Raw genomic sequence first — 23,967 nt, forward strand, 5'->3', positions numbered from 1 at the left:
ACTTTTTGGAGTTAAAACATTAAATTCATTACAAGTTATGTTTGTGATTCATACGCACACACACACACACACACACACACACACACACACAGGATCTAATTCTTTCTAAAATTGGGTGTTGTCAGATTTTTAAATTTTAACCAATTTAATTGGTAAGAAGTGATGTCCTAGAGAGTTTGTTTTTAATTTGCTTCCTCTGGACTTTGAGAATTTTTATGTGCTCATTGGCCATTGATAAAGTGTCTTCACAAATATTTTTTCCAGTACTAATTTGGTTCTTTATTGTAAATTTTAATGACAAAAATCTAGAATGCATTCAGATAAAGTGTCTATCATCAGATATATGTATAGGAAATATTTTATCCTAATATGTAACTTTCCTGTTATTTCCTTAACTGTGGTTTTTGAGAAGTAGAATTTTAAATTTAGACAAAGACCAATTTATTACTTTCACTTTTGTATGATTGCATTTGGAACACCAAATATAGACTTAGCTTTTCAAATTTCATTTGTAGTCAGTACTGTACCTCTTTATACCTAACCTGTATTTCTACTTCACATTTCTCTTTAACACCTGACTTTTCACACTTCGTGAATACAATGCTTTATTTTATTTTATTTTTTTAGTTTATCAGTACATTTTAGGTATACAGTACAGTTACATTCATCATTGGGATCTTGCATCTCTACATGACAGGTCTTGGTTCTCATTTTGTCCCCTTATCCCTGCTCTCCCTTCGCCCCCTCCTCCCCTCCCCATTTACAAACACTTTATTTTCATTTTCTCCTATTTTTTTCTTTTCCCTTATTACCTTTCCCCTACCTTCCCACTTTCCCTAAACCTTTAGCCCTTTTCTTTCTATTTCACATTGTCAATTATCTCATTAGGATCTTATGCGCTATTAGTTTTTCACACCAGATAAACTATTCGGTATTTACACACGTGTGACTTATTTATTTCACTTAGGAGTATATCCTCAATATCTATCCATTTTCCTATGAATGAATCTAATTTCTCATTCTTTATGGCTGAGTAGTATTCCACTTTATAGAAAAACCACTTCTTTATCCAGTTTCCAACTGATGGGCAAATGGGCTGTTTCCGAGTTTTAGCTAATGAATACAATGCTTTAATTCCATTTGCCCACCTATTAACATCTGTGTTATTTTTTGGCATATTTATTACTTCCACATACATTGTGAACCCCATCTTATGAAGTCATTTTTATTTTAAATAACCAATTGCCTTTCAATTGCATTGTGCGAAGAAAAAAATAAAACCTAGTGTATTTACTCACCCATCGCTTCTCGGCCTTTTGGCTAAGATCAAGTGTATTTACTCACCTATTCTTTCTGAAATTCTTCCTTTCACTTTGTAGAACCCTGTTTTAAAAAACCTGGCATCATTTCTCTCTATCTTGATGGAATCCTTTAGCATTTCCTTAATCGGAAGTCCGCTGATGACAAATAATATCAGTATTATTTTTTGGAAAATGCATTTTACCTTGATTCTCAAAGAATAATTTTGTTGGATTTAGACAGATTGGCAGGTTTTCTTTTTGGTCTCCCTTAAAATATTTTAAAGGTGCTGCTTCACAGCCTCCTGGTCTATACTATTTGTGATGTGAATCCCATGTTTATGTTTACAATTCCTCCCAGTGTCTAATAGTTTTAAAAAATATTTTATTAGTATATATTTGTAGTACATAATGTCATAATAGGGTTTTAAACTATGGCTGCCTTCAAGATTTCCACTTTTTTTTTTCAGTAATGTGATTACAAAGTGACCTATTTTTTACTAATTTCTGATTGGTTGTTTGGGATTTTTAAGCAAATTAAACCCATTAGCCAATATTTCCTATCATTTGGGGAACTTTTTTGTTTGTTTGGTTTTTGAGACAGGGTCTCACTATGTATTTGAGACTGATCTGGAACTCGCTATGTAGCCCAGGCTCATCTTGAACTCCATAGCGATCCTCCTGCCTCAGCCTCCCGAGTGATGGGATTACAGATGTGCGCTACCACACCCGGCTCTTTGGGGAACTTTTTAACCATTATTTTTCAACTTTTTTTCTCATCTTCTTACTCTCCTTTTCTATTTCTGAGACTTCAATTGCAAATATGGTGTCTTTTCATATGATCCTACAGGTGTTAGAGGCTCTGCTAACTTGTCAAATTTTAATTTTAATATTTAAGAACATCTGTTGCTCACTCTTTAAGATCACTGGTTTGATGCTCTATTGCCCTGGACTTTTAGATTTGCGTTAAACTTATGTAGTGAATTATTTATTTTAGCTACACTTCGCACTTGAAGAAATCTTATTTTTTATATTGTCACTTTCTCTGCCAAGATTCTTTATCTCTTCACTCACTAAAATCATGTTTTCCTTTATTTTAAAACATTTTCTTTTAGTTCTCTGCACATATTCTATAACAGCTATTTTTAAAGTCTTTATCTCCTAATCCAAGCTCTGGATCACAAATGGGTCAATTCATATGAACTTTTTTTTCAGCCCTTCAATATGTGTCACATATTCTTCCTTCTTTATGTCTACTACTTAAAAATCAGGTACTCAATATTGTTGATTGTGGGGATCCTCTGGTCAAATGAATGCTGGAAGTGAATGCCAGTTCAGGACTCCTGGAATGCACGGTTAGAGTTTTGAGCAGAATCTGCAGCACAATCGTCAGCAGAATTAAAAGCAATTTGTTCTGAGCAAAGTTTCCTTTGTCCATTGTGTCCTCTGTGCCCTGATAAGATTGTTTAAACTCGGTCATCGTGTGTCACATAGCTAACCATCCCAATCCAGCCCTGTCACCAGACCAAAACTTCTATACACTATGTTGCAAATGTGTCTCTTCTACATCTTTGTTCTCATGTCCTTGAGTTACAAATAAATAACCACAGAGGTATCAGCTCACTGCTCTTTCCCTGAAGCTCTCTTACTCTGAAGGAGCAACCCTTCTGGGTCCTCTCGGTGATCGAACTAAAGTCTCATCTCTGAGTAATCTTTTCCGTCCTTTATGCAACCCTGGTTGTACACTGTAACAGTTGATTTTTTAAAAAATGAATACTTTTTATTAGTGTATGTTTATAATACACAATAAGTACATTCGCTGTAGAGAATGGGTACATATACATATTGCATCTTGAGGCTTTTTATGCCTGCTTTTCTCTCCTTTCCTCCTGTCTCCCCCCATCCTTAGATTCCCTTCCCATTTCCATAAAGAGTTTTTAAACCCTTACATTTTGTTGTATCTGAAAAGGGTTGTCAAATGGTTTATTAGTGGAGGTGGGGTTTTGGGGGGGTGATTGGATTATTGGTGTATGATTCATCCACTGTTGAGTTCATAGCTAAATGTGATGTTGGAAGGTGAAGCTTGGTTGGAGGAGGTTGGTCACTAGGGGCGTGGCCTGACAGGGTCTATCTCCCTCCCTTCTCTTTGATAGCTCTCTGCTTTCTAACACTGCCATGCCCATCTGCTGTGATCCTCTGCCTTGAAGCAAGCCAAGGATGGACTGAAACCTCCACAAACCGTGAGCCAAAACAAACCTCCCCTCTTTAAATTGTGGGCATCAGATATCGTGTCTTAGCAAAGAGAAAGTAACTAAGATAGTTGGATGTTTTAATTAATGGCCAGCCATCTTGTGTTAGTTTAGGTTTACACTTTGGTGAATAAGAAAATCTGTAGAACTAGGGAAATTCCACAATATTTCCACAGCTTTGCCTGGTTGATGGAACTCTGCTTCCCACTTTATGTCCCCTCAACCTTTTGTCAGGTTTTTGTGTTCTATATTAAGATAGAGCTAGTGTCAGCCATAGTATAGTTTTTAATCTTTAAGGCACAGGCGTTTTGGTGGCTCAGCTGGATGCTCAGGATGCTGCTGATGTGTTAATGAGGACTTTACACGCGTGCTAAGTCAGACTTCCAGTATCTCCCAGGGCTGGTTTATCTCTTTCTCTTCTTAACCTCATAGCAACTGTTCTCTAGTAAGCATCGTACAATTTCAGCTGAAAGGCCAGTCAAGAAATCAAGCAGCAGTCTTCCTATGACTCCTGGGTATCTTTCTTCTGTGCAGCTTCTTCCTCTTCTACACCAGATTCTAGCCATTTCAGCTTCCCAGAACTGTGATTTCTGCCTTCTTAGTTCAATGGGATTTCTATACTCTGGATTCCAGTCCTCGGCCTTGTGTTCAGAACATTGTCATCAAGCAGAGAGCTATCTGTTGTGCAAAGTCTGAAAAGTTTTGTTTAATGTATAATAGCTATCATTTCAATTTGGAATATCGTCAAAAGGCTTACATTTTGAAGGCTTAGTCCCAATCTGGTGTCATTACTAAGATGTGGTGGAAACTTTAGGAAGGGGAAGTAGGTCACTAGGAATATGCCTTTGAGTGGTATATTTTGTCCCTAGCCCTTTCCTTGCATGCTTTCTTCTCCCAACTGTCATGAGGTGACCAGCTTTGCTCTACCATGTACTCCTAAGCAGACAGCTGCACCACAGACCCAGAAACAGCAGAGTCAAGTAACCGCGGACTGAAATCTCTGAAGTTGTGAGGCAAAATAAATTTTCTTTCTTTCTTTCTTTCTTTCTCTTTCTTTTTCTTTCTTTCTTTCTTTCTTTCTCTTTCTTTCTTTCTTTCTTTCTTTCTTTCTTTCTTTCTTTCTTTCTTTCTTTCTTTTTCTTTTGTTATACTAGATATAGCACAATGAAAGGTGTGACGTTTACTTGTTTAATGCTTTATCAGTTAGCTGTTATTTTTAAGATTTGTTACTTCTTTGTTAAGCAGCATGCCTCCCATTATTCTTCACATGAATAAGAATTCTAGTTTTTCATATCACTGATGTTTATTAAACATGTACTATGATGTACAGAGAGAAACACATTATCCTGTGCGTTATGGATACAGCAATCAAATGCAGTCCCTCATAACATTCACTGTCTATTGAGGGAAGCAAACAAATAAGCAAGTGATTAGTGGAACATCCAATTGTTGGAAAATGTAGTATAACATAAGAAATCTCACAAACAGGGAAGTATTGTTACCTTTTTCACTGATTTGTTATAAATTAGCCATTAACTTGATTATTCCTTGATATTTTGTTTATCCATTAGCTTATGCTCAAACCACTGTTTCCTTCAGAAAACCTCTCTTGGTATTTGCCATCTACAATTTTAGTCCCTTTAATTCTTGCTACACTGAGCAGCAAAATATAAACTTTTTCACAAATTGCATTTTAGACACAAATATAAATTGAATGAGTTTTAAATAGGTGCTTTGATCACACCTCATAAATATCCAGTCGTGTCAGTGGGAAAATAAAATATAATTTCATTGTTCTTTTGCCTGTGTAGGGAAATAATAAAGTCATTCAGTATATAGTACTTTATGATTAATGTAAACTTCAGTATACTACAAATGGCTTCTCTAAATGTATGCTGAGACAGAAAAGATTGAAGAGATCACATAAAACGCCTCACTTCCCCTCATTGAAAGGCTGACTTGGAATAATTCTATTTGATAGGTTAAGTATTGACCTATAAAAGTGGAGAAAATAGGCCAGGGAAGAAGGGGTAAGCCTGGTAGAAATAAGTTGAAGTGTGGTTGCTTTAGAGTTATAAAACTCCTAGACCTGATCAAAGTGAAAAGGCCAAAGGGGTTCTTTAATGTGCTAGAAAAGGAAGTTTCAGAAGATTCTCATGAAAAATACGCAATGATCTTACTTAACTGCTAACTGGGTTTCCTGGAGACATTTTCTGTCCTTTTATTTGAACATCAGCAGTTGAATAAGTTTTATAAAGAGAAAGAAGGACTTGGTAAAACTCCTGCTTTGACTTTTTTCTTTCTTCTCCCTCTTTCTTGCATACTGTTCAAAATCCACCAATAAATGAAAAACCTATGTGACAATGTCTCAGCTCATTCATGCGAAGGGAAAGGGGAGGCATACTGAATAACAAGTAAACAATCTTAAAAATAAACACTAACTGGTGAAGAATTAAACAGCAGAGCAAATGATGAGCCTTGCATGATGCTTGCTTGCTTGCTTGCTTGCTTGCTTGCTTTCTTTCTTTTTTGGTACTGGGGATTGAACTCGGGTCTTTACATTTGCAAGGCAGGTCCCTGAACCGCTGAGCTAAATCCCCGGCACCCTGATGCTATATTTAGTACGATTGAGATTCATCCATAAAAACTTCATTTTAGAGGAAATGGAAAATTTGAACTTTGGATGAGTAAAAATTGAGTTTTAATAAATGAAGAAGAAATGTGCACAGGATATCCAAATGCTTAGAAAGATGATAGAAATAAAATCCAAACCATAATCTACCTTTTCTCTGAATATAAAGCTGTGGGTATCAAGGATCATGAATTGCTTTAGATTGCGAATGCACATGTAGTCTCAGCGAAATAAAAAAAATCGATACATTCTTAATCTTTGTGGCATGGGATAAGAGAAGAGGGAAGAAAAGAGTACCTCCCTCTATTTTGATTGCTAAATTTCTGTGTAAACAAGACCAGTAAGTGGATTTATGGGAAGAGCTACAAACATTTTTAGAAATACTGAGTGACTATTTAATCAAAAGTTCAAATCCTTCTTCGGTACAAATCTCTGTGGTGTTTTCAGATTGATTCTACATGAAAATTTTGACTTGTGCAGTCAAACTTCTTCGGTTTATATCACACTTCTCTTATTTATTAACTTACTCTCTCTGTGCTTTTGTTTGTTTATTTATTTATTTATTATTTTTGGTACCGGGGATCGAACTTGGTCCTTGAGCTTATAAGATATACCACAACATCAACGAGCTGAATCTCTAGTCCCTGTTTATTTTTAAATGGGCAGGGAATTATATCTTCCTTTCGCTTTTGTAAGATTTAATGACATTACATATATAAGATTCCATAGAAAGTTTGGAATATTATGTCACTCACCAAAATAGAACTCCACCATGATTATTTGTGCGTTATTCATAATTGTGTGGTCAATCATTCCTAAGTGGCAGGCACATAATAAACATGATAAGTAAATAAGTTTATGTACTTATTTGAATTCATAAGCCCCAATTCCCCTCGCTTTTTAAAAGTGATATGCAAGTAAGCTATGCCAAGGATACTGTGGGCTGATGTTCAATTCTCTTTGAAAGTAACCAGTGTAGTCAAATAACAAAGCCCCTTGTAGGAAAACTGCCTCTGGTTCTGCTCCTGGCACGCAAATACTCGATTACAACGCCTAACCACCAGAGGGCAGAAAGACAGCAATATGGCTCACTGACAACATAGCAGTTTGAATAAATGAAAGACACAGGGTTTTGGTTTTAATCTTATGACGTTTCTTTAAATTATTCCATCATATCGGCAATACATAATAATGTCTCTAGGAAGATTCTTTCAGGATACCTTAATTTAATCTGTTTGTTCAAGACTATTGGCCAGAGTGAAAGTATTTACTAAAAGTATTTTTTTTCCTTTTATTACAGTGTTAGAGTGTACATTTGATCCTCATTGATTTTATTAAAAAGCACCAAAAGTATATTTGACTGGTCTAGTCTTTTTCATTTCTTTCAATCTCTTTTCTAGATGAAAAGAATCTTATGGAATAATACAAATGTTAATGGAAGATTTATAACATATCAGTAGTCAAAGATACAACAAAATAAAAAGAGAATTGTTAAGGATGAGATGGTAGTAAATCATAATTATATAAAACCACAGCAAAGACCCCATCTAAAAGGGAGCAGAAATAATTAGCCACCTTTCAGCATATGCACATTGTATGGGCAAGTAATCTCTGGTCTGTACGATGAGAAGAACCCACCATGTCTGAGTCTTAAAGATTCTCTGGTGATAACAGGTAGATTTTATCTAAAATTTCTGACTTGTTAACCAGAGTTATGAAAGGATTTCCTTATTCAGTATGCTTGCAAGCAATGGCACAAAATAAATGTTTGCTTTCTATTATATTGGCCTATCTGTAATTTATTATCAACAACATGACTGATTTCCAGATTATGAAATTAATTTCACCTAATTGAGAAGCTAAATATTATAGTGCATTATAAGACAGGTTTTAGAGTCAGGTAGACCTAGATAGAATCCATATTGGTTACATCTCACTTTTGACAAATCCCTTTGTCTTTTTGTATTTTACTTTTTCCATCTGAAAACTAGGAAGGGATAATCCTCAGATAATACAACTTTGAACTGTTAAGAGTAAAATCCTCAGACTTACTCATTTTCAATCTATTATATAAAGCAAGAGACAGAGATGAACCATTCAGCTATTTTAAGCTTCAGATATGTAGATTTTAGATTCTTTTGTTAGTTGCAAGTCAATATAATTAATCATATTTCACTACACACTTGAGACTTTTGCAAAACAGCAGAGAAAATACTGAGCATTGTCGTTGCATCTGAGGAAAAGAGCAACACTCAAAGTATAAAAATCATTTGCCAAAATGATGAAGTATTCTTTTTCAGTGAAATATAAGTAATATGTTCAAGTAGCTTTCTGTGAGTAGAAAATGGAGCTGTGTCACTCCGTTTAAAGAATTGTAGCTATCTTATTTTAGATTAGAAGTGTGGTGCCTAGGACGTTTTCCTGACTTTCAAAGCTATGTAGTCTATGTGTAAAGGAAGGGGAATGACTAACCTCATTCAGATAGCCATGCAGATGTCTGTCAATCACTGACCCAAACCTTCCCACAGAACCAGTACAATTGGAAAAAGTGACCTCTTTCACTTTCAGTTGCCTTAGGAAGCAGAGGCAAATATGAACCTATTAAATGTACAAATGAGTTTAGGCTAAATTGAGGGGAAAGGGCAAAAATTGAAGAGTTAAAAAATAACTAGAAAATCAGCTCTCCTCTTATATAAGCATGGCTAATACAAATAACCTGATTTCAATGGTTTTATTGAACCATAATTCTCATATCCCAAATTCACCAGAATAATCAAGGGAATTCAGTAGGTTTAGTAGGCAACCATCACCTCAAAGAGAAATTCTGTACTCTTTAAGCAGTCAAATCCCATTTCCTCTTCTCTGGTCCCTGGCAATAACTAACCTGTATTCCAACTCCATGGATGCATGCGCATAGTCTGGACTTTTCATGTAAATGGAATTGTACAATATGTGGCCTTTTGCATTTGGTATCTGTGGGTTAGCACACTGTTTTCGGGGTTCATCTATTGTTTTAGTCACTTTCTTGTTCAAAAACACAACACCTGACATTCACAATTTAAAAGAGAGGCTTATTTTGGCTCACAGTTTGTACAGGTTTCAGTCAATTTTCAGCCAACTCCAAACCAGGAAGTGTATAGGGGAGGGCTTGCAGAGGAAAGTTGCTCCTGCCTAGGCAGCCAGCAGGCAGAGAAAGGCCAGAGGAGTTACGGAGGGAGATGGCCTCTTCCAGGTCAGGCTCCACAGGAACTGCCTTCTTCCAACCACTCTGCTTCACAACAGCAGGTCAGCTGCACCCATAATCCAACCTCCTTCTAAACGCCCCACCTAAGAGTGCTTGAAGCTTTGAAAGGACATCTTCAGATAAACCATGGCATCATTGTTGAAGCACGTGTCAGTGCATCATTCTATTCCTTTGCTAAATAATATTCAATTATACAGATATATCAATATTTATTTATCAATTTGTATTTTAGAGACCTTTGGCTCAGTTGCAATTTTAGATTATTATGAATTCCCTACTATGAAGATTCATGTTCGTATTTTTTTCATGGCTATATGTTTTCACTTCCCTTGGAGATATATCAGTGGCATTCCTGAATCACAGTAATTGTTGGGTTATATGAGTTCTTTATATATTCTGAAGGTAAATCTCTTAAGGGTCATATGATTTGCACATACTTGTCCCATTCTGAGTTATTTTTTAACTCAATAATAACTGAGTTATTATATCTTTTGACATGTGATTTTTAAAAAAATCAATGAAAGTTTTTCCTTTGTTGCTTGCGCTTTTGTGTCACATCCAAGACTATTGCCTGAGCCTGGGGGTCATATGATTTACACTTGTGTTTTCCTGTAATAACTGTGTAGGTTTAGCTGTTCTGTTTAGGTCATCGATCGATTTTGAATTAATTTCTGTACCTGGCATAAGGTAGGCATCAACTTCATTGTGCATATGAATGTCTACCCAGAAGTACTCACTGAAAAGACTGTTTTCCATTGGTTGTTCTTGACACCTTTATCAAAATGCAAGCAATTATAGGAACTTATATCTAGATTGTCATTTCTATTTTGAAAGAATAGAATGCATGTCTGCTTTTACATCAGTTTCATGTTGTCTTGATAATAATATATTTGTGGTAAGTTTTTTGAGATTATTTTTCCTATTCTCAGTATCTTGAATTTCCATATAAACTTTAGGATCAACTTGCTAAACTCTGAAAAATAAAGAAAAACCCCTGGGTGGAAATGCAATCTGAAGATAAATTTGGGGAGTATTGGCATCTTAGTAATATGAAGGTTTCCAAGCAATGAACACAAGATGTCTTCCATTTGTTTGCCTTTCTTTAATTTCTTTCAACAAAAAACTTTATAGAAGGACAATTTTTATGAGTTGTCCTTGGGCAGTCCTCCATCTCTTATCACACCATGACGCTTTTTCTTCTTACCCTTATTCTCTCATACTTGGAACTTTTCATGGATAATATAATTAACTCAGTGTTCGGACAGATCTGGGTTTAATAACAGCTGTGTCACCTAAGGTCTGTGGGATCACTTGAAAATTGAAGCATTTTTTGTATCCCAGTGCCCTCTTCTTTAAAATGGAGATGTCTGCTTCAAGATTACGGTAAGGAATCAATAAGTATTGGAAAGTGTCTGCATGGTTTCTGGTACATAGTGGTCATTCAGTAATTGCTACCATACTTCGCACCCCTTGTTCACATCAAAATAAAGCTGTTCTTAAGATGAATGCCAATGGATCATGGGAAGCCTGGTCATTGGTACAGTGTATGAACTTTCTTAAAATGATAGTCATTTCAAGAATGATTTGAAGGAGATTTTAGGACGTGTCTCTCTGAAATTAACACTACAGGTTACTCCCACAGACCTGTGTTGCCACTTAGTGTAAGTATGACTTTGTGAGGAATTACAGACATATGTAAAGTACAATTGATTCTTTCCCTAAAGTTACTGATATTGGAGGTAGGGAAACAAACATAGCTAATACTCAACTACTGTCATTAGGTAATGCCTATCTGTGTTTTCTCAGAGCAATTATCCAAAATAAATGGCAGGAGGTTTCAGAGGTATAAAAGATCAAATGTTGACTGGACTGATCTACAAGGTTTGATGAAAATAAGGAAGACTTACTTCAAAACCAGAGTAGGCCTTCATAGGACAAAAAGTAGGGGAAGAGAGAATGGTGTAAGCAAAGGCAAGGGGTTAAAATATGTTATATATGTATGGGTGTGGAGCCTTGCCCCCAGTTATAACCTTTTATATGATTTTTCAGACCTGACCACAGCAATCACAAACACTTTACCTGCAAGGCCATTGTATGGAAAAGCTTCCTTCCTCTACCAGAGTTAGTGCACAATCAGTGAACTGAAACTTTCTGGGGGGAGAAACTTAGCACCCCCAGGCCAGATATTCCTTTTACATATTTGCTTTCTTAGCTCTGGGTCTTCATTCTACAGTCTCTTTATCTGAGGCCTTGGACACAGGTGTTCTTCAGATGCTTCTGCCAAGCCTTCCCATAGAGAGATAAGGGAGGAAATCTTTAGGATAAATTTCCCCACTCTGATTCACTAACTATTACTTCTCTGCCTCTGAATTCACCTACCCAAGCTGCATCCTACCTCAAGGTCCGTAGTAACAGCCTTTTTTTGTGCCTTAGATGACTTTAACTTCTGCACCAATTAGCCTGATCAGTTTGACCCTTGACTGGGGCACCTTTCCATGGAGGAAAGTGGTATGGAGTGAGTCATTGCTTTCTTGGGTTTTATCCTCTTATTTATACTATTGAAGAAGGATTAAAGGCCTAACCTTTTCTCTTTGAGCTTGTTGCTTTAATCAGCTACTCCAACAATTGACAGCTCAGCAATCTCTCCAAACTCAGCTAAGCTCCTGACAGTAGGTAAAAGCAACGTGCTCTGGCTAAATATACAGAAGAAAAAAAATTCTTGGAAGATATAAGACAGAGTAGAGAATGGAAAGAAAAGTCAAAGGACCAAGCTTTGGAAAGAATGTAGGGCCAAAAACCTTAGGGCAAACGATTTCAGGAATTACTTTCTAGATGAGGCAGCTTTAACTACTATGTTTAGTATTTATATCATTTCATTCTGAATGAGTATTCCAGCCAATAGGAGTTTAGCTCAATTAGAACCACATTCTCATCTTGTGTCTTTTGTTTGACAGTCCGCCGAGATTGTATGCAATGGAAGTTGAGTAGTTCTCCCAAACAAAATTTGCTGCCAGAGTTGGGGATTTAGCTCAGTGGTTCCAATGCCTGCCTCACAAGTGCAAGGGCCCGAGTTCAATCCCCAGTACCAAAAAACATTGGCTGCCAGAGAGGATGAATGGTTATTGATATGGAGAAAAAAGACAGATGTATTATAAGAAAGCGCGAATTGTGTTCCACAAATAGTATAGATTCCAGCATCTCAGGATTATAGGGTCCATGTAAAGGAGTAGCAGAGAGTAGAGAAAGAATATCAGGGACATCTTGAAATCAGACTAAGGAGTTTGTTCTTTATCCTACAGACCAGCGATGGTGAATCTTTTAGAGCTTTCAATGACACAAACAGCTCACTGCAGCACTCGTGCCATAGATGGCCACCATTGCTAGCCATAAGAAGCTATTAAGATATTTTGTCAGTGAAGTAACATGATTAAATGTTATAAAAGTTTAGTTTTAGGAAGATTGCCCTGGTAATATAAGGATGAACTGGGAAGGAAGGGGGAGCAAAGTCAGATTACTATAAGAATGTAAGCATGAAACATTAGCTGCCTGGAAGGGAATGAGTGGAGAGAATCTGCTAGACATTGCAAAAGTAGATGTCGATAGCTGAATGATCAAATGAGAAATAGGAAAGCCAAAGAAGAATCTTGACCAAAAGACAGATTTGGAAGTGAAGAATATTTTGCTTTTGGAGAGAAGAGAAATTCAATTTTTTGGTCTGTAAAATAAGGAGGTTAGACTAGCTCTCTAAGATGTCTTCTAGCTTTCAATTTTTCTGATTATATAAGAAGTTTTTGCAGTTCTCTTTCCAATTTCTTTTATTTTTAATTGACACATAATATTTGTATATATTTATGAGGTACAATATGATGTTTTGCTTTATGAATACATTGAGTAGTGATCAGCTCAGTGTAATAAACATACAGCTTTATTAAAAATAACTAACATACACAAAAACCACGTATTTATCAGACAAAATTGGATGCATTTGGACTTAGGTATACAACCATGGAATGAATCATCACTATAGTGAAGGTAATGAACCTATACAAGATGTGATTTAAAAATACCTAGAATGTTTAAACTTTTAAAAATTTATTGAAATAGAAGAAATTGCTATTAATCTCCCTCAAAATATTCCGTCATGCTTTCTTTGGACATATTGTTCTTTCTACTTTCTGGAAAAGTTCTGGAAGTCTTATTCTATGAGTGTCTTAGTTGCATTGTCATGGCTGCCTTGATGTACTGAATTCATCCAAAACATTTTGTGGTCGTTTGGAATCTGAGGGACAGCCAGAAGTCACCTGGTGACAGATCTGATGAATAAAATGTATGAAGACACACCAACCATCATGCTTTCCTGAGCCTGCCTTTTCACTTAGCAACAGTATTCCTATTTTTTTCATCACACCTCATAAAGAAACTCATGAAAGAGGACTCCCAGAACTGGTTCAGCAAGGGACAAGAATGATGGGATAAGTTTGTTCAAAGTGAGGGGACATATTTTGAGAGTGTTTGACTACAGTGTGTCTTTTACCGTAATGCATTTTAAAATTTAATTATTTTCTATATATCTTGATTACATCTAACTTATATTACCCCCATAATTTTCCTCACCTTTTAGTTAATTTTAATTCAAGTTTTGTTGTTTAAAATTCATTTAATTTGTGGTAAGAAGAGTGATCGTGAGATCTATAATCTTCTTAATATTTTTAAATGCACAAACAGTATTGTTAACTATAAGTACTGTCTGCTGTACAGCAGATCACAGAACTTATTCATCTTGCATACTGGAAACATCATGCTTCTTGAGCAAACCTCCCTACTCCCCGCTTTCTCTATGCCCTAGCAACCACCTGTAATCTCTGCTGTAATGAATTTGACTATTTTACATACCTCATATGTAGAATCATGCAATATTTGTCCTTTTGTGACTAGCTTATCTCACTTAGCACAATGTCTTCAAGGTTCACCTATATTGCCACATGTGGCAAAATTTCCCTAGTTTTTAAAACTAAATAATATTCTATTGTGAGTCTACACCATATTTTCTGTATGTCTATTTCAATAGACATTTAGATTATACAATAAATATAAAGTAAACCATCTATTCAAAACCTCGACTTCATTTCCATTCAATGTGTGCTTAGTAGTGGAATTGCTGCGTCACTGAAGTTATATTTTTATTTTTGAGAAAGCTTCATGTTTTAAAGAGTGGCTCCATTATTTTACATCCCCACTAGTAGTATATATGGATTCCATTTTTTTCATATTCTTGCTAACACTTATTATTTTCACCATAACTATCCTATTACGTGTAAGGTGACATGCCATTGTGGTTTTGCTTTGAATTTCCCTGATAATTAGTGATAGCACTTTTTAGTAAAACTATTGGCTTCTCAGTTCTTACTTTGCTGTTGCAGATGCTACTTAGTTGAGTGTCATCCCACTCATCTATTTTTCCATTAATTCGCTGTGCTTTTGGTATCATAACATAGTCAAAGCTGAAAGAAAAAAAATTGCCAGCCAATAGCACTATACCCATCCAAGCTTTATCTATAAAACTTTGCTAATGAACAGGCACACAGATCTTTTGCAAATTGGGAGGGGATCTAGAGATGAAGGGAGTGGGAGGGTATAAAAAGAATAAAGACATGTTGTATATGTATACTATCTGCTACGAATGTATATACTATATACCACAAACCTGTAGTAATAAAAAGTTTGTTAATAGATATCTAATATGAATGCTGTAAATTGTGACATCAATAACATGAAGTATAGAAAGGAGAGAAGTGAAAGTGTAGTTTTTGTATGTGATTGAAGCTGGCTGTTAGTACCTTAAAATAGTCTGTAATAACTGTTAGAATATTTTATGTAAGCCTCATTCTAACCATAAAGAAAATACCTTCAGAAGATACAAAAAAGAGACAAAGGAATAAAATAATATTAAGTGCAAAAATATCAACAAAACACAAGTGAAGACAACCAGGGAGGAAAAGAGAGAAAATAACTATAAATTGAACTAAAACAACAAATATAATGGAAAGAGTAAGACTTTTCTTATTAGTAATTAAATAAGTTCATCCATTGCTAATCAAAAGACATAGAGTAAATGAATAGTTAATGACACAAGATCCAATTATGTGCTATGTACAAGTCTCACTTTAGATTTATGAGTTTTTGTTTTAGGCATGTCTGTATGTATGCCAGACTTGTGAATGTATTGTTTAAACATATATCTCATGCTTTGGGTCTAGTGCTGGAGATGTCATTAAAGCCACTTATTTTTTCTGTGTCCTTAGACCTTTCTCAGTCAAACGGTTGGTGCTATTCCATGCCATCCCAAAGGAATAGGCACACATTTCTTTATATTCACCAGCTTTTATGTGTTGTAGTGTGCTCTTTTTACTCATAATTACTATACCTTTTACCCTGTGAGATAGGCAGTAAAATAGTATATAAGTTTTATTAATAAAGACATCAAAGTCTATCTACATGAAGTAACTTACTCGATGCCACATAGCTAAAAGGTGAGACGAGGACTAGGATTCCTAGTTGTTCTGATTCCTAGTCCAGAACTGTTACATTATATTAGACTATGAAAAACTAATTTTGGACTTTGAAGAAATTTATATTGTACATACATAACCTAGCTGAGAGAGTGCCATAGCAGATAACTAAATTATAAGAATCTGAGTCCTTGAACATCACTTGCGCTAGATTTTTTTCAACAAACCAGACTATGAATTAAGCAGAAGGAGATGTGTGTATTGTAGAATTATTTCTCAAGGCTAGTTTCAATCATTCCCTCTCTGTTTCACTTATTTCTAATACAACCACATGGCTCAAAATTAAGCATTTTCAAATAAACTTAATGGTTGATAGAACTGATTTAAAATTAAGAGTATCAGTCAAGAGTAGTGGCTCATGCCCATAACTCCAGCAATCTGAGAGGCTGAGGCAGGAGGGCCTCAAGTTTGAGCCCAGCCTGGGCAACTTAGTGATTTATAGAGACCCTGTCTCGAAATAAAAAAAAATGAGAATCAAGACTTGTCATGTAGAGGTACCAGATCCCAACAATGAAAGTAACTGTACTGTATCCCTAAAATGTACCAATAAACTCAATTAAAGCTGAAAAAAAAAGATGGTTTGCAAAAAAAAAAAAAAAAAAGTGAAGAAAGGTTGGATAGGCAGCTCAAAGATCTTGTGTTCAATCCCCAGTACCACAAAATGAACAGACAAACAAATGAAAAATCAAAATGGACACTGTTTTCTCCCCCTTTCATTACTACTCCTTGGCTGTAGTATGGACCACTTTCATGGGTTTGGCACCTATGTTGCTTATGTTGGATGATGCATCCTTGTGAACTATTGGATTCTGCCACATGAGAGAGTCCACCATTTAATTTCCCCACATGCCAGGGAGAACTATAGGAAAGGGTTAAATCTCCAGGCAGGCATCATCCATTCATCAAAGAAGAAACAGCTTCCTATTAGTCCTTTTCTCCCAAGCATGGAACCTCAGAAGTGGAGAGAGGGACTTAAGAGTCATTGATTGATTACTTTCCACAATAGACACATAGAAAAGAGGATTTTTAGCAATAGTGGCTCAGCTACATTATCGTCTTTAAGGAGAAAAATTTTAAAACCCAAAACATTCGTCCAATTTGGTCTTATTTTCTGATATAATGTTCTCCTTTGATCTTTGATGTATTTAAAAAAGAAATAATAAAGACACTAGTTAAAATCTGAACATAAATTTGGCCTTGAGTTTTGTTACAAAAAAGGAAAACCTCATTTTCAGAGTCTAACATCTGCTTCAACATCCTTTAGCTCAAACCATAAGATCAGACCATCACAGATAACACTCTCAGAAACATACTCTACTGTCCATCAGCCCACATATCTATCATATCAAGGCAGAGGTAGAGCAACCATCCTTTGAAAAACACAGCTTTCATCTTCAAACTTCACAAATTTTGGCTAAAACAAAGTCTACCATAATGAAGTAGTTGTCATGGGATAGTGATTAAACATGCACTTACTATTAAATTATAAAAAGTTTGTCTTTGTGTCATTTCCTCCCATAATTTTTTTCTTAACAAATGGCACTCACTGCAACATACCTACTAGTGTATCCTCATATATAAGAGGAAACAATTAACAAAAAGAATATAGATACAGGAGGAAAACTAGTAAAATTCTTATCTACTCCTTATCAAAACAGTGCAGCTTTACAGTATTTGGACAAAAATTTCCAGTTCATTTTACATGCAACTTTGTTCTGAAAATATACTTTGAGCTTGCAATGCTTTGGAAGACCTTCTCGTCTAAATCAGGGTGTAATAAGAAATTAGAGTCATTCATAGGAAAATGGATACATATTGTTGTAAATACCAAATAGTTTCTCTGGTGTGAAAAACTATAATGGTACATAAGATCCTAATGATATAATTGACAATGTGAAATAGGAAGTAAAGGGCTAAAGGTGTAGGGAAAGTGGGAAGGGTGGGGGAAAGGCAATAAGGGAGAGGAGAAAAATATGAGAAACTGAAAAAATGGAAATAAAGTGTTTGTAAAGGGGGAGGGAGGAGGGGGTTAAGGGAGGGCAGGGACAAGGGGAAAAAAATGAGAACCAAGACCTGTCATGTAAAGGTACAAGATCCCAATGATGAATGTAATTGTGCTGTATACCTAAAATTTACCAATAAACTCAATGAGAAAAAAAATATATACTAAAAAAAATCAGGGTGTATCTTCTGCTGAAACTTTACCCTGATAGTTGATAGTAGACATCAACTCCAAATATCAGCAGTTTGAATCTGATGATCCAATTTAAGGACTACAAAGGACACTTCAGTAAAATTAGGATTTAGCACTTCTTTTTATATATAATGCCCCAAATTTGAATTCTAATTAGCTGAGTCCACAAAAGTGGTCAGGTACCTTGCAATTTGATGAAGGATACATACTTGGATAGAAAAGTCAGTTATTACATTCATAACTCCAGAATTCTACTGGAAGATAGAGAAATAGAAACAAATAATTGTAATGCCTGCTATAACAGAGATCTGTTCCAAGTACCACAAATGCTTAACAGAAAGAGGTGAGAGTTCTGAGAGGTTTTCCTAAAGTGGGCATATTTACTTTGGGTACTTTGGTATTTACTTTGGCAATATGGGTCACAGCTCTTCAGACAAAGCAAGATGAATAAGGGCAATGTTAGAAGATATAAAGTTAAAATGAATGCTTCATCCAGATATATGGGACAATATTAAAAAAGTCCAAAAAACCCACTGGCTTTTCTCTTGATTTACAGCTTAATCATATGAGCATAATGAATATTTAGAGCCTCTATGATATAAAAAGAACAATCAGAATAAGCTATTATGTCTTCCTGAATCTCATTTAAAACCTAATTAAGTCTGGTGGAAAGCTGGCAGAGTCCTGTCTAGGTGGAAGGAGATAGATCTATCATGGAAAAAAAAAACACCAAAGAGTCAGCTTATATCGCCACAAGCCTAGCATTTATCTTTAAACTCCACTTTGCAGTGCTGGAGAAGTAAAATACTTACATTAAAAGACATATTTTGATTTATAAAGTGTTTTTCAGATACATTTTCATGTGATCCTTAAATCACCCTTTGTGGTATAAACAAATAAGACAAGTATTACATTCTATTTTCCCATATATAAATGAGCTCAGAGAAGTAAAGTAATTTGTCGAAAGGCAAAAGCACACCACTTCACAGAGCTGGGACCCAAGTCCAAATCATCAGACATTAAATCCTTTATTCTCTACTATGCAACACACCTTATTTACAAATACAAAATCTACACCAGATTTATAAAGCAAATTATGCCATGCAGTTTTAATTACACTTAAATTGCTCTATGGTAATCTTCACTGAAATTGAATGGAATTATTTTACTTCTTCAAAATAAACCTACTTATATAATCATGCCCACTTTGAGAGACATGTAGGCAGGTGGTGAGTTTTTTTTCAGAAACTCTTAAGAGTAGAAAATCCTGCATTCTTCTCCACCTTGTGTGTCTCCCTAGGAGGCTGACTTACGTAGGTTAGCAGCAACAAGCTCCCTGGTCTGCACCTTCTGGCCAAGGAGAGTCACTGTCAGGTAAGAGAAGGAGAGATTGAGGTTAGAGTATGTATTCCCTTGCTGGCCTACAGTGGGATGCCAATGTCCCTCTTCTAAAGGCCACGATTCCTCTCACATATCCTTTCCCTTTGAACCAACCTGTATGGGATCCAATAATCATTTACTCTTTCTCCCTTCAAGTTAAGAGGTAGGAACTGTGGTCTATTCCTTGCCCTGGGGTACTTCACCATTCCCTACTGTTTTTGCTGAATCTTACCCACACTTTTCTCTGTGTTACATTCTTATCAAATTATCTAAGAGGAATGTGCTCTCTGTTTCCTGCTTGGGTTCAATCTGATAAAGCCCCTAATCTTCATCTTTGCTTCCCTGCGTCCATTTCCTTATCATTTTCTAGTGTAAACTCCTGACTTTATAATGAATATCATATACTCACTGGGGTATTCTCATTCTCCCTGTCCCCCAAATCACAGTCCTCAGTGTTGATGATGAAGTGATTCATATGCCTGGCTCTGTTTGATATATTTGCTAGCTAAGGATGTAACCGCTTTACACACTGGGGTGATATGATGTTGGTTTTTAAAATATGTGTATTAATTTAGTGACAAAGCTCATCACGTTTCACAAATATGGATACAAACATATGGAACAACTTAACCACATGAGTCTGTATGTATTTAAAATTTTCAGGCTTCTGTAGTCAACAATGCACTGGTAATCCCAAGTTATATTCTTGAATTATGATGACCATGAATCTTAGAAATTGTTTTTGTCATTTTGATATAGTTACAGTGCCTTCCTCAACAGTTTATTTTGCTGAAAGCAAAAGAAAAAGTAAAAAATAATTCTTATGCAAAGAACATTTTTATATCCCAAGAGTTATTATTTTACAGAATAGCATTGCCATGGGTTCAAAACATAAATTGACTCTTCCATGCGAGAAGTTATTGCATTATAGTTTAGCTCCTGTAGCTGTGGAAAAAGAATACTTTTCACAGAAAATCAGAGCTAATCCAGGCATGGTTGTGCATGCCTATAATCCCACCACTCTGGGAGGTTGAAACAGCAGAATTACAAGTTCAAGCCCAGCCTGGGCAACTTCATCTTAGTGAGATCCTGTCTCAAAATAGAAAATAGACAAAAGACTGGATATTTAGTTCAGTGTGAAAGATTGGATTCAATCTCCAATACCACACACACACACACGCACACGCGCATATACAGAAACATAAACACACACACGAATCAACTAGTAAAGCCTTTATAAGTATATGCTCACCAAATAGCTCAAATACGCACTATTTGAAGAGTAAGGTTTCCAGAGCCAGCTTAATACTGAGGAGGATTTCTGAAGTCCTACCTCAGAATCCTATAACACAAAGAAAGCACAAGCAGCCATACAAACAACAAACATGCTTGCTGATGTTGGAACATTGCATTCTGCTCTTCTTGATGGTTTGCCGATAGGTTCAGTGAAACAGCCATTAGAAATAACTTGTACATTTTTCTCTTATTTTTTACTAAACTGATGCACTAGAACCAAATTACTCCTTGAAGTAGTTTTCTGTAACAGAAGGTAAGTTCCAATAAATTCTAGGGAATTGATGAAAGCAATATAGTCAACTTACCAGTGATCCACATTAAAAAAAAAAAAAAGATCTAGTATGGGATGTCAAGAAGATTCCTAAGTCTTCCTCACAACCTGGTTTTTTAAAACTTGCACAACAATGGTGGTAACTTCTAAAATTATACTAGAACTAGGACAACTTCTACAAACAGAAACAAGGAGAAGAATTTATTGCCAGGATGTTTTTAGTATCTGTGGATTTTAAAATAAGTTCCAGTTTTACTCCCAATCTGGAACATCTCATTATCATTATCAAAAGGAATATTTGGTTCTGATGTCTTACATATTTACTATCTTTAAAATATAGCCAGGGGACTACAGTCCTTGACATTTACATTTATCTTATTTATTGTCCACAGGCTTTGAATTGCTTATTGAATTTAAATTAATGGCCCATGTTCAAATCAAAGAAAGCTAAACTAATTAAGGTAGAAAAGTCTAATCTGGCACTTTAAATTCTAAGATTTATTACAGACATTCAAGATTTGAATTTGATTTCATTTATTGAATTAAATTAGGAAGCTATTTTACTCTAATGTTCAGGCCAGGTTAATTTATAATAAAGTTCAACCTCAGATTAAAGGCAGGAATTCAATTCAGCCCTTGAGTACTGTGGGCCATATAAATAGATGCTAGATAATGGAAATAGAGTGTTGACCAGGGATCAGACTCGACCCTTAAGAAGTCCTCAATATGAGAATGATGGAAAGGAAGACATAATATCACAAGAGATTCATTTTCCTATCATTTGTCAGTATGAAGCATAACCTAGGCAGGATCTAACTTTCAAAGATACATTCCATTCAAAAATCTTTTACTGAGGGCCAGGGATGTAGCTCATGAGCACAGTGCCTGCCTGCCAAGCGTGCGGTCCTGTGTTCGATCTCCAGTAATCTTTTACTGAGCACTTACTACCCTGCATGGGAAAACTGATATCAGCTTAAAAAAAATGGAAACAGTAATCTATGTGAGGACCACAAAGAGAAACACATTTATCGTAGAGTTAGAGATGGTGAGATGTTGCCAACTAAAGTATTCAATAAATAATTAATAAGTGCCCACTGTATACCAAGCCATGGAGGTAAAAAGTTGATTAAGGCCTGATCCTTTCTCTAGAAGAGCTCACAAGTCAGGCGAGTTATGTATTGCAAAGTGCTATAAATGGTGCATCTAATAGATTATTATAACAAATCTGCCTGAAGCCGGGGATTTAGCTCAGAGGTTCAGTGGCCTGCCTCACAAGCGCAAGGACCTGAGTTTGATCCCCAGTTTGATACCACAAAAAAAAAAAACTGCCAGAAATTCACAGCCTTTTGAAAGATTTATTATTGGCTTAAGTTAAAAACCATATAGAAAATTCTGAGGTGAGAAACAGTGAACATTGTATGATTAAAAACTCAAAATTGTTAGCTGGATGAAAGTTAATAAACTGTTTATTTTATTGAGGCATATTGTGTTTTAAAAATAATTCAAAAGCTGAAGTTCAAAAGTGACTCGATGCAATTGTGATTTCTATAAATCAAATTATGCTAAATCACTGAAAGATTTCCCTTGTATTAAATTCTAATCTATGACATTAGACTCTCTTTATACAATATCAAAGTCACAGGCAGGAAAGTGGAGGAATTCATCAACTGGTATTAATCTAGTTTATGCAAAATAACTTAAATGTAGCAATGATAATCTTCAAGCAATATAACAACGTTGAAACAAGGATTCACAAAGTTGTTGCCTTAGTAAATTTCTGTGCGTCTGGGGTCGTTCAATGAGTTAGGTACTGTGATGATTAGTGGTGGTTGCCAGCTTAGCTGGACTGAAAGACTTGTGGGGAGGTGACCGGAATGGGAAGGCACTAACCTCATCAGTGGTTGGCCAACTGCTAAGTTTATGGCTGAATGGGTATTAGAAGATGGGGTCTAGTTAAAAGAGGCCACAGAGACATCAGCTTGGAGACTATATCTGGTCGCTGACTCTTCCTCTTTGTGGTCTTCCCCTGTTCTGCTTCACAGCAATTTTGTTCCACCACACACTTTGACCATTATGTTTCTCCCATGGAGCTAGCTGAGCAGGGACTGAGACCCCTCAAACTGTGAGCTAAAAATAAACCTCTCCTCCTTTAAATGCTAGCTATATTTTTCCAGTTACAAGAGATTTGGCTAATAAAGGTACAGCACTTCACTTGGTTACATATTGAAGTTTGTTTGTATTTAAACAAAAGATCTATTCTTTTAAATTGAAAAAACTTAAAAATATTAAGAATGCATATGACTTTTCTCCCTTTGCTTTGGTCTACAGATAAAAATCATCGCTTTGGAATTTTTTATATGCATCAACAGCAGTTGACTTTTTGTGTAGGGGCTATTCTTCCCCCACATAAGATTTTAGCATTTAGGATTATGTAAGGTTGACTGAAAACAGCCATGCTATTTGCAGACAAAAATGCCCTCCAGTCCACTGGCTTTACCTACTGGCTTCATCCCAGTGAACAATGAAGGGTGCTAGCAATGTGACAAAGAAACATATCATGACATCATCTCCCCAAGGATAACTTGAAAGTAGTTTACACTTTCAATATGACATCCAAGAATGCTGTTCTGTACTGTGTAAGTAATCAAACCCCTAGAATATTTTCAATGCATGTACCTGGGAATATCTCTAGCACCCTGCCACGCAATCCATGGATCTTCAAAATGGCTCTAATCACCAATCATGTCTTCCTTGCTATTTTTTGTCTTGTCTTATAGTCCTACCTTAGTTCTTATTACATCACCCACAAAGCAGTCACCCACCTTGCCCAACTG

The 23,967-nt window shown here is 35.8% G+C and overlaps 1 protein-coding gene across 4 annotated transcripts in view; it reads left to right on the forward strand.

The window, feature by feature from the left end:
* Positions 1-2,959: 2,959 nt before the first annotated feature.
* The window catches only part of LOC104873705 (putative MAGE domain-containing protein MAGEA13P), a 97,136-nt gene continuing 76,128 nt past the window's right edge, over positions 2,960-23,967 (forward strand). For 2 of the 4 annotated variants that reach the window (XM_010640527.1, XM_010640522.1), the window contains exons 1-2: positions 2,960-2,978; positions 3,452-3,538. The gene's annotated coding sequence lies outside the window, so the exon portion shown is untranslated. The other 2 variants (XM_010640524.1, XM_010640521.1) reach the window with 1 other exon arrangement.

The sequence above is a fragment of the Fukomys damarensis genome, unplaced genomic scaffold (genome assembly GCF_012274545.1).
Source record: "Fukomys damarensis isolate Sample0158 unplaced genomic scaffold, DMR_v1.0_HiC HiC_scaffold_39, whole genome shotgun sequence".
Lineage (NCBI taxonomy): Eukaryota > Metazoa > Chordata > Mammalia > Rodentia > Bathyergidae > Fukomys > Fukomys damarensis.